Source organism: Beta vulgaris, chromosome 8, assembly GCF_026745355.1.
Source record: "Beta vulgaris subsp. vulgaris cultivar EL10 chromosome 8, EL10.2, whole genome shotgun sequence".
In the NCBI taxonomy this organism is placed as follows: Eukaryota; Viridiplantae; Streptophyta; class Magnoliopsida; order Caryophyllales; family Amaranthaceae; genus Beta; species Beta vulgaris.
In genome coordinates this window covers 8,879,904-8,890,501 of record NC_079209.1, presented here as the reverse complement: position 1 = coordinate 8,890,501, position 10,598 = coordinate 8,879,904, and the positions used below count along the sequence as shown (strand labels likewise).

Here is a 10,598-nt window from a genome sequence, read left to right as displayed (position 1 = left end):
GAAGGGTCAAACCGTGCATCAAAAACGGTTTTAAGCCCTACTGGATTGTGGTAAATTTCTAAATTAATATATGATTCATAATATTTATATTAATGAATTGACAATTTAAGTGTTTTTTTCAATTCAGGTTTGATGATAACAAAGTCAGTGGGTCCAACACTGACATTTTCCAGGGGCATTTTCGAAAACCTTGGTTTAACTACAGTGAGGTGGACGATGCAACAAAGACGCATTGGTGGAACTCATTCACGATATGTATGTATTGAATCATGAAGATTTAAATTTATTATATTAGTTTATTAACAACTTGTTTTAATGTTTGATTAAAGGGTCTTTACGAATGGGCTCCTGAGGTAGATGACTAAGTGAGAAAGCATACAAGATGAAAGCTGAATCGTTTGAGAGACTTGCGGTATAGGTGCTCAAGAAGCTAAAGAAAGGCCAAAATGGTTGGGAGAAAACCATTATGAACAATGAAAAAGAAAAGTCAGGAGCCCCATTCCTCGAAAATCTGAGAAGGCAAAGAAGAACGAAGAGGTGGCTCCCTCTCTAATCCAGTTGAGCCGTCGCACTTTCAGGGTTCCATCTCGGCGGCACAACATGCTAAAAAGATGGTAAGAATGTTTCATATGTATTACTTAGTTTGAATTTCAAGATTTTTTCCATATAAGTAAAAATTAAAGCCTTTGTTCAACAATGTGTACAGGCAAAGAGTAGAGGAGGAGTACTCCCTACCGCCCTCGAGTTGTTCTTGAAGACTCATTTCAAAACTGTTGCTGGAAAAGGAGAAATTGCAGCAAACAAGAAAGCAAAACAAATTTCGGTACATACCTTTAAACATACATTTAAGGCGTTATAGGATATTTTATTTGCAAAATGAAAGAATATGAATAGTTTTAAGTTAGTTTGAATCATAAACACCTCAAATAATTATATATACTTAGTTAATGTGTTAGATTGTATTTTTGATTGAAATTACAAAATATAGCATTAGAACAAATATAGGTCATTTAGCTCATTTTAGCCATATTCTTGAAAATGATGAATATGAGTAGTTTTAAGTTTTTTAATCATAAACACCTCAAATATATATATATATACTTAGTTAAATGTGTTAGATTGTAGTTTTGATTGAAATTCAAAATATAGGCAAGTTAGAACCAAATATAGGTCATTTAGCTCATTTTAGGCCATATTCTTGAAAAGATGAATATTGAGTAGTTTTAAGTTAGTTTGATATAAACATCAAACATCCTATATATACTTAGTTATGTGTTAGATTGTAGTTTTGATTGAAATAACAAAAATATGGCAAGTTAGAACCAAATATAGGTCATTTAGCTCATTTTAGCCATATTCTTGAAATGAATGAAAGAGTAGTTTTAATTAGTTTGAATCATAAACACCTCAAATTATATATATACTTACTATAATGTGTTAGATTGTAGTTTTATTGAAATTACAAAATATAGGCAAGTTAGAACCAAATATAGGCATTTAGCTCATTTTAGGCCATATTTCTTGAAAATGATGAATATGAGTAGTTTTAAGTTAGTTTGAAGTTATAAACACTCAAACATCCTATATATATTATTTTAAATGTGTTATATTGTATTATTGATTGAAATTACAAAATATAACCAAGTTAGAACCAAATATAGGTCATTTAGCTCATTTTAGGCCATATTTCTTGATAATGCATGATTATGAGTAGTTTTAAGTTTGTTTGAATCATAAACACCTCAAATATGATATATATATTTATTATAATGTGTTAGATTGTAGTTTTGATTGAAATTACAAAATATAGCCACGTTAGAACTAAATATAGGTCATTTAGCTCATTTTAAGCCATATTTCTTGAAAATGCATGAATTAATATGAGTAGTTTTAAGTTTGTTTCAATCATAAACACCTAAAATATGATATATATACTTAGTATAATGTGTTAGATTGTATTTTTGATTGAAATTACAAAATATAGGCAAGTTAGAACCAAATATAGGTCATTTAGCTCTTTTAGGCCATATTTTGAAAATGATGATATGAGTAGTTTTAAGTTAGTTTGAGTATAAACAAGTCAAACATCCTATATATACTTAGTTAATGTGTTAGATTTTAATTTGTTGAAGCAAAATATATGCAAGTTAGAACCAAATATAGGTCATTTAACTCATTTTAAGCCATATTTCTTGAAATGCATGAATATAAGTAGTTTTAAGTTAGTTTGAATCATAAACACCTCAAATATGATATATATACTTACTATAATGTGTTAGATTGTAGTTTTGATTGAAATTACAAAATATAGGCAAGGTAGAACCAAATATAGGCCATTTAGCTAGTTTTAGGCCTATTTCTTGAAAATGCATGAATTGAGTAGTTTTAATTAGTTTGATATAAACAACTCAAACATCCTATATATACTTAGTTAATGTGTTATATTGTATTTTGATTGAAATTACAAAATATAGCAAGTTAGAACCAAATATAGGTCATTTAGCTCATTTTAGGCCATATTTCTTGAATAGCATGAATATGAGTAGTTTTAAGTTTGTAATCATAAACACCTCAAATATATATATACTTAGTATAATGTGTTAGATTGTAGTTTTGATTGAAATTACAAAATATAGCCACGTTAGAACTAAATATAGGTCATTTAGCTCATTTTAAGCCATATTTCTTGAAAATGATGAATTAATATGAGTAGTTTTAAGTTTGTTTCAATCATAAACACCTCAAATATGATATATATAGTTAGTACAATGTGTTAGATTGTATTTTTGATTGAAATTACAAAATATAGGCAAGTTAGAACCAAATATAGGTCATTTAGCTCGTTTTAGGCCATATTTCTTGAAAATGCATGAATATGAGTAGTTTTAAGTTAGTTTGAGTTATAAACAAGTTAAACATCCTATATATACTTAGTTTAATGTGTTAGATTTTAGTTTTGATTGAAGCTACAAAATATATGCAAGTTAGAACCAAATATAGGTCATTTAACTCATTTTAAGCCATATTTCTTAAAATGCATGAATATAAGTAGTTTTAAGTTAGTTTGAATCATAAACACCTCAAATATGATATATATACTTACTATAATGTTTTAGATTGTAGTTTTGATTGAAATTACAAAATATAGGCAAGGTAGAACCAAATATAGGCCATTTAGCTAGTTTTAGGCCGTATTTCTTGAAAATGCATGAATATGAGTAGTTTTAAGTTAGTTTGAGTTATAAACAACTCAAACATCCTATATATACTTAGTTTAATGTGTTATATTGTATTATTGATTGAAATTACAAAATATAGCCAAGTTAGAACCAAATATAGGTCATTTAGCTCATTTTAGGCCATATTTCTTGAAAATGCATGAATATGAGTAGTTTTAAGTTTGTTTGTATCATAAACACCTCAAATATGATATATATACTTAGTATAATGTGTTAGATTGTAGTTTTGATTGAAATTACAAAATATAGGCATGTTAGAACGAAATATAGGTCATTTAGCTCGTTTTAGGATATATTTCTTGAAAATGCATGAATATGAGTAGTTTTAAGTTAGTTTGAGTTATAAAAAAGTAAAACATCCTATATATACTTAGTTTAATGTGTTAGATTGTATTTTTGATTTAAATTACAAAATATATGCTCCATAGAACCAAATATAGGTCATTTAGCTCATTTTAGGCCATATTTCTTGAAAATGCATGAATATGAGTATTTTTTAGTTTGAATCATAAACACGTCAAATATGATATATATACTTAGTATAATGTGTTAGATTGTATTTTTCATTGAAATTACAAAATATAGCCAAGTTAAAACCAAATATAGGTCATTTAGCTCATATTAGATCATATTTCTTGAAAATGCATGAATGTGAGTAGTTTTAAGTTAGTTTGAATCATAAACACCTCAAATATGATATATATACTTATTATAATGTGTTAAATTGTAGTTTTGATTGAAATTATGATGCTCCATTGAACCAAATATAGGTCATTTAGCTCATTTTAGGCCATATTTCTTGAAAATGCATGAATGTGAGTAGTTTTAAGTTAGTTAGAATCATAAACACCTCAAATATGATATATATACTTAGTATAATGTGTTAGATTGTAGTTTTGATTGAAATTACAAAATATAGGCAAGTTAGAACCAAATATAGGCCATTTTAGCTCATTTTAGGCCATATTTCTTGAAAATACATGAATATGAGTAGTTTTAAGTTAGTTTGAGTCGTAAACACCTCAAATATGATGTATATACTTAATATAATGTGTTAGATTGTAGTTTTGATTGAAATTACCAAATATAGGCAAGTTAGAACGAAATATAGGTCATTTAGCTCGTTTTAGGCCATATTTCTTGAAATTAAAATGCATGAATATGAGTAATTTTAAGTTAGTTTGAGTCATAAACACCTCAAATATGATGTATATAGTTAGTTTAATGTGTTAGATTGTATTTTTTGATTGAAATTACCAAATATAGGCAAGTTAGAACGAAATATAGGTCATTCAGCTCGTTTTAGGCCATATTTCTTGAAAATGCATGAATATGAGTAGTTTTAAGTTAGTTTGAGTTATAAACAACTCAAACATCCTATATATACTTTTTATAATGTGTTAGATTGTATTTTTGATTGAAATTATAAAATATAGCCAACTTAGAACCAAATATAGGTCATTTAGCTCGTTTTAGGCCATATTGCTTTAAAATGCGTGAATATGCGTACATTATTTAACCAAATGCAGGAGACATACAACAAGAAGCTGGATGATTGTACCACTCAGGGGTCACAACCAAATTTGTTGTATTGTAAGACAGTTGGTGGGAGGAACAGAGGTAAAGTGCAGGGGTTGGGTCAGGGAGATCATTTGTACTACAACTCTGCATCGGGGCGAGGAGATGACTCTTCACAACCATATGAGCCGTCCATTTTTTCTCAGCTTGTGGCGCAGGTGGAGGCAAAGGTTGCTGCACGGATGGAAGAAGTGGTGGCAGGGTTCGCAGCACGGCTGGAAGAGTCAAATCGGGCCCTCGTGCAGGAAATGATGCAGAACATGTCTATTTTCGGCCACTTGTTCTCAAGTTGCAACACGGGACCCTCTCCACTACGCAGACGAGACAATGACCCAGGGTTTGGTGGTGGCACTAGTGCTACATAAACACCCGCAACAGTGTAGTTTTTTTGGTTTTGGCAACTAGATTACTAACTTATAGTTTCTACCTACTTAGTCTAATTATATATATGCATTTAGTGTCTATATTTATTGGCACATATCTAGCTTTGATCTTAGATGTGTAGGTATATATTTTTGGAACTCGACTTTGATTTGATTTCCCGACACCGGAATCTATTTTGCGTACATATAACTAATCTAGGTAGTTTTTCTAATTATAGACATTAATAACTTATTCCCTGACATCGGGATGTATTTTGTGTACATAAATCTAATCTATTTTATGTTTAACATATAGAATGCGAAGGAGGCGATGCGAGCCCAGGTTCAATGTAGTATAATTCGGTACTGCCGTCCAACAGGTACAGATTTAATTATAATATGTAATATTATAATTGTAACAGCCCGAATTCTCCCGACCAGCTTACAAAGGATTAAGCACAGCGAAAGAGACTCTGGTCGAGATAACCCGAACTATTACCATCACACTCACCGAACTACATCGGAGAGAGTGGAACTCAATTCCCAACTCTATTCAAATTAATTAACTATTGCAACTACGCTCGATTCTCAGACTCTATTCCTATAAATTTCTACAGAAAATCCGGCAAAATTTCCATTGAAAATAGGACAATGCTTAAGCGAGAAATAAAATGAACCTATTACAAATTCAATTTATAAAATATTTCCAAATCCCAAAGCTCAACAACCTCAATGCTTTCGCGAAGCAACAACCAACAGAGAATCAAGAGCACTAACGACTCTTACATATAAAGAACTAAAACAAAAGATTGATAACTAACTATTACAAAGACAAGCGTCCTCACTTTGGTAACAACTACGATGCTACATTGTCTCATATCAGCTTCAACTTGCAAAAGATTAACTCATGACTTCAACCTGAAACATTTAGGGAAACTGCCACCCACCAAGTGACAGGCCACAGAAATGACAAAATAACACACACATCAGCAAAGCTGAGTACTAAACCCGTAAATAAGAGTGACACATGTTTTGGTGGCTTTTACTTGAAAACGACTCAGCAGACAACATAATCACATTGTCATAACATGCATCACATCAACTCATGTTGACAACATACTTTTATATCTTTATCTGATTGTTCCTTTTCTATTACATCGTCATTCACATAACAGCAAACCTAACAACGTGACTTTAAACAATCTTGTAACAGATACATATATCATATAGAAACTAATTAGTAACCTTTCAACATATCACGATCCCTTATAAGGAATTTGGGTTTACCAACTTTGATATAAGTAATATACTTGACTTCCTTTAATTGATTTCTTATCAGAATTCAAACTTATGCTTTCATACTCTATCAATCATTCTCTTTTATTGTCTTACACAAACCCTTATCAGGCAATAAATAACATAATACCTTTCATCATAACGATTCCTTATCGGGAATCCAATAACGAGATACGATTCCTTATTGGGAATCCACATAACAAGATACGATTCCTTATCGGGAATCTAACATTAGTATCACTTACCATGATATGCCTCCTTATCGGGAAACCAATATCGATATTCATATTCATATACTGAATAAACATTCACTACTTACCTGATATGATTCCTTATCGGGAATTCAATATCGAAACAACTTACCACGATACGATTCCTTATCGGAAATCCATTATTGATATAAACTTTCATATTTTGAAATAAAATTCCTTTTAACCAGGGGGAAAGAGAACGTGGCGGAGGAGACAAAGCTTACACTCCGACAGTGGGGGTCGTCACCCAACCATTCGCTTTACTTTGGCCAATAACCGCGACTAGTCCGGAGTATATTTTTCCGCTGATTTCATCAGCCATCCACAGGTTTCACATTACCTGATATAATGCCCGATTATCTCCCCACAGAGCAATGGGAAGGTTTCCCTGTGGGGCCCCCAAGGTTCACAGTCCATGGGGCACCATTCGTGTCACCTCATCCGTCGACTGAGACGATGCTACTTTCCCCTTTTAGATTTCTTTCGATTATCGTTCATAACTCAATCAGATCATTCATATAACTCATCCAATAATTTAGTGATCTTTTATAACGAGCTCTAAACAACGAACCAAACCAAGTGATTTCCCTCGTAGATAACCATAATCATTTAACATATAACTCTTATAAATACGTATTTCCAAATCGATACATCTATGTTCTTCAAAAACAATTACCATCCGAATGCTTGTGAGCCACAACTGGAGTAATTAATCATGTCGATAAAATATCCACAATAATATCATTAGGTCTCTCAGTTACCCGATGTCTAGTAGAGTAGAACCGAAGCGTGAACGCCGCGGAGCAAAAGCTCCGTCATCTTACCCGAAAAGACCTGCTTGAGCAGCAGCTGCACGACAGTAAACTGATTCCTGGTTTGTAACCTATTAACTAACGAGAGTTACTAAACTAATTCCATACAACGCATACCTTCGCATATAGATTGTTTATACTCTTTTATACTTCCTGGTTATCAATTAACACTTATCTCATCGATGATAATAACCGTTATCAAACACCATCAACAATTACAACAAGTCTCTCTCTTATAATTAACTAAGGAGAGTTAGCATAGATTCCACAACTCGAGATTCATGAAACAAAGGTTGATTAGACCTAATCAATTATGGATCATGTTATCTCGTAAGTTCGATTCCAATACTATTATAAATAACAACCATTAATGGATCATATTCTTACTTAGTATAGCGAGTCAACCTCCTTTCTAATTAGAAGTCATTTAATTATAACTCAAACTACATTAAAGTAATACACAAACTTGCACTTACTTAAACAATCTCATGTATTAACTTGGCTTTCTGAATATCCATAAACAATGTAACTTTATTATATTACTCCATTTTATAGTCATTGAACTCAGATCCTTTATTGAACACATCCTCAATAATCTAATTCATAAATAACTAAACGAACCGACAATAGTCTCCATATTATTAATACTAATAATTAGTTAAACCTTCCTCCAACTTTCATTTGAGCTTATTAATTAGGTTGAACTATTTAAACCATCTACTCAAACTATTCTTCCACTTGGCATCACATGATAACTTTAGTTAAGCTATATTTCCTTTTAGAAACTATTCATTCCTTAATAAACCTTAATATAGACTTTCATCTCATCAATCATCTTCACATAGTTATACTCAACCAATTCTAGAAAGATCATTCTAGTTATAACAAAAACATTATTGTAAGCTTGCCAACTTAATTCACATATAATCTGGATCTTGACAACTACCAAACCATAACTATGATTCTTACTTTACTCTAAATATGTCACGTTTCCAAGGTTAACAACAATTATCATTCCATCAATCAATGTTTGTCTTAAGAACAAGAGACGCAACATTATTACAAAGGACTACACTAATACATCATATCATAACTCACACACCAAGTATAGTCTATAACATAATTCTAATCTAATCAACAACCCAATGTTGCAATTGCGATGTCTTTAGAGTTATTAGCAACTTATGTAAAACATACTAATTTAGACCCACATACTCACTTGTTTTAATGAATATAAACCGTCAATCCACATTTAGAATAACAAACTATTTAAAAGATGCTTTATAATCACATAATCTCGAATCTGTTTCCACATAGAGTAACATTAATCTAGTCCATAAGTAATCGTATTTCTTACTTACTTTACTGAATTAATAACATAATGACAAATCCCTTTTTAATGAGTAATAACTATCTAAAAGTTGCAACATTACTAATTAACCTTATTAATCGAATTCTAATAATAGGCCAACATGATTACAAAGAGAACTCCAAGTACGGTAAAACTTTAAGTAAACCTTTTACTTTATAAATGTTAACAATTTTCATTTCAACTTGATAAAACAAACTTACTAACTAAGTTCATAGCATTTAACTAATTTGTTAGCTCTTCATTAATTATCAATCTCACTACACTAACAATATTAAAACCAACAAACGACTACCATCATTATCAATTAGCTAAACTACTTCAAAGATTTGATTTTTAAACCAACAATTAACTATAATTATCACAACACATTTACCCACGCATTCATCGAGCTAAACCAATACAACACCACTTTTTCAATCAAACCACACAATCAACAATTAACATCAACAATTCAAATTCCAATTGTTAATCTCCACTCAAAATCAGATGGAACAACATAAAAAAAACAAAGGAAAGAACAAAGGAAGGTCTAGTACCTTCAAAGAGGGAGAAGGAGTTGCTATTACAACCACCAGCGGCTGCACCGTAGCACAACAAGATCACCACCATTAGCGCACAACAAGGACAGCAGCAACAACGACACTCGAACAGGGGACAGAAAACAAGGCAGGGGAGAGAAAACAAGGCAGGGGAGGTGACGACAAAAATCGAAAAACAACAACGACACTAGCAGCAGCGTGAGTCGAGGAGGGAAGCTCCGGCGAAGCTGCGTCGTGATGCGACGCGACGCACGAGGAGCAGCAACGCAGGGCGACAGCCACGAACAACACTAGCAGCAACGAAACAGAGGAGAAGAGAGTGGTGCAGATTTTCGGCAGCCTCGGAAAACGCCGGTGAGGCGCGACGCAGGCCTGCGTGAGTCCGTGAGAGAAACGAAGGGTTCACGGGGAGGAGAGGGAGAGAGAGAGTGTGTATTGGGATTTTGGGTTTTGGGGAGGAAGGAGTTTCAGCGTGAGAGGAACACGGGGAGAGAGAAAGAGTCATGGGTTGGGGGTTTTCCTTTTGGATTTTTGTTTGCCAATTTTTTCTTTGACCGACAAAATAAAGGGGAAGGGCCTTTTGTGTTTATCTTCCAAAATAACCGACAATGGGGAATGAGTGGATCCAACTCTGATTTCTTAATCGGGTAAATATTACTCAACAAATTATACTTAGAACCCAAATATATATATATATATATATAATATATTATATATATATATTATATATATATATATATATATATATATAATAATAATAATAAAAAAAACAACTTCTTAGAATTAAATTAATAAACGCATTGCAAATATCACAATTAAAAATTCATACTCCAACTCAAATAAAACAAGAATTTTCGAAACAGAATTAACTTAATGATTATAATTAGTATTTAATAAATGTTTTTTTAAAATAGAGCTATTACAATAATAATATTTAACGTAATAAAAAACAATAACGACGGCTAAACTTCAGACAACGACGGCTAAATGGTCGTTGTACAAAGAAAGTACTGATGATGGCTAAACATCAAACACACTACAAGAGGGGGGTGAATTGTATGTGTAGAAATAAACATAACTTTTTGCGGAAATTTAAACTTAAACGAATAAACAAGCTAGAGGAACACAAGGGATTTTTACGAGAAAAAA

The 10,598-nt window shown here is 31.9% G+C and overlaps 1 long non-coding RNA gene across 1 annotated transcript; it reads right to left on the bottom strand.

Annotated features, from left to right (window-relative positions):
* Window positions 1-5,851: 5,851 nt before the first annotated feature.
* LOC125492555 (uncharacterized) lies at window positions 5,852-10,083 on the bottom strand. Its single transcript, XR_007269172.2, has 2 exons — window positions 9,447-10,083; window positions 5,852-6,115 (listed from the first exon to the last, which is right to left on the bottom strand). It is a non-coding gene; the product is annotated as an uncharacterized LOC125492555 (long non-coding RNA).
* Between the last annotated feature and the right edge of the window lie 515 nt (window positions 10,084-10,598).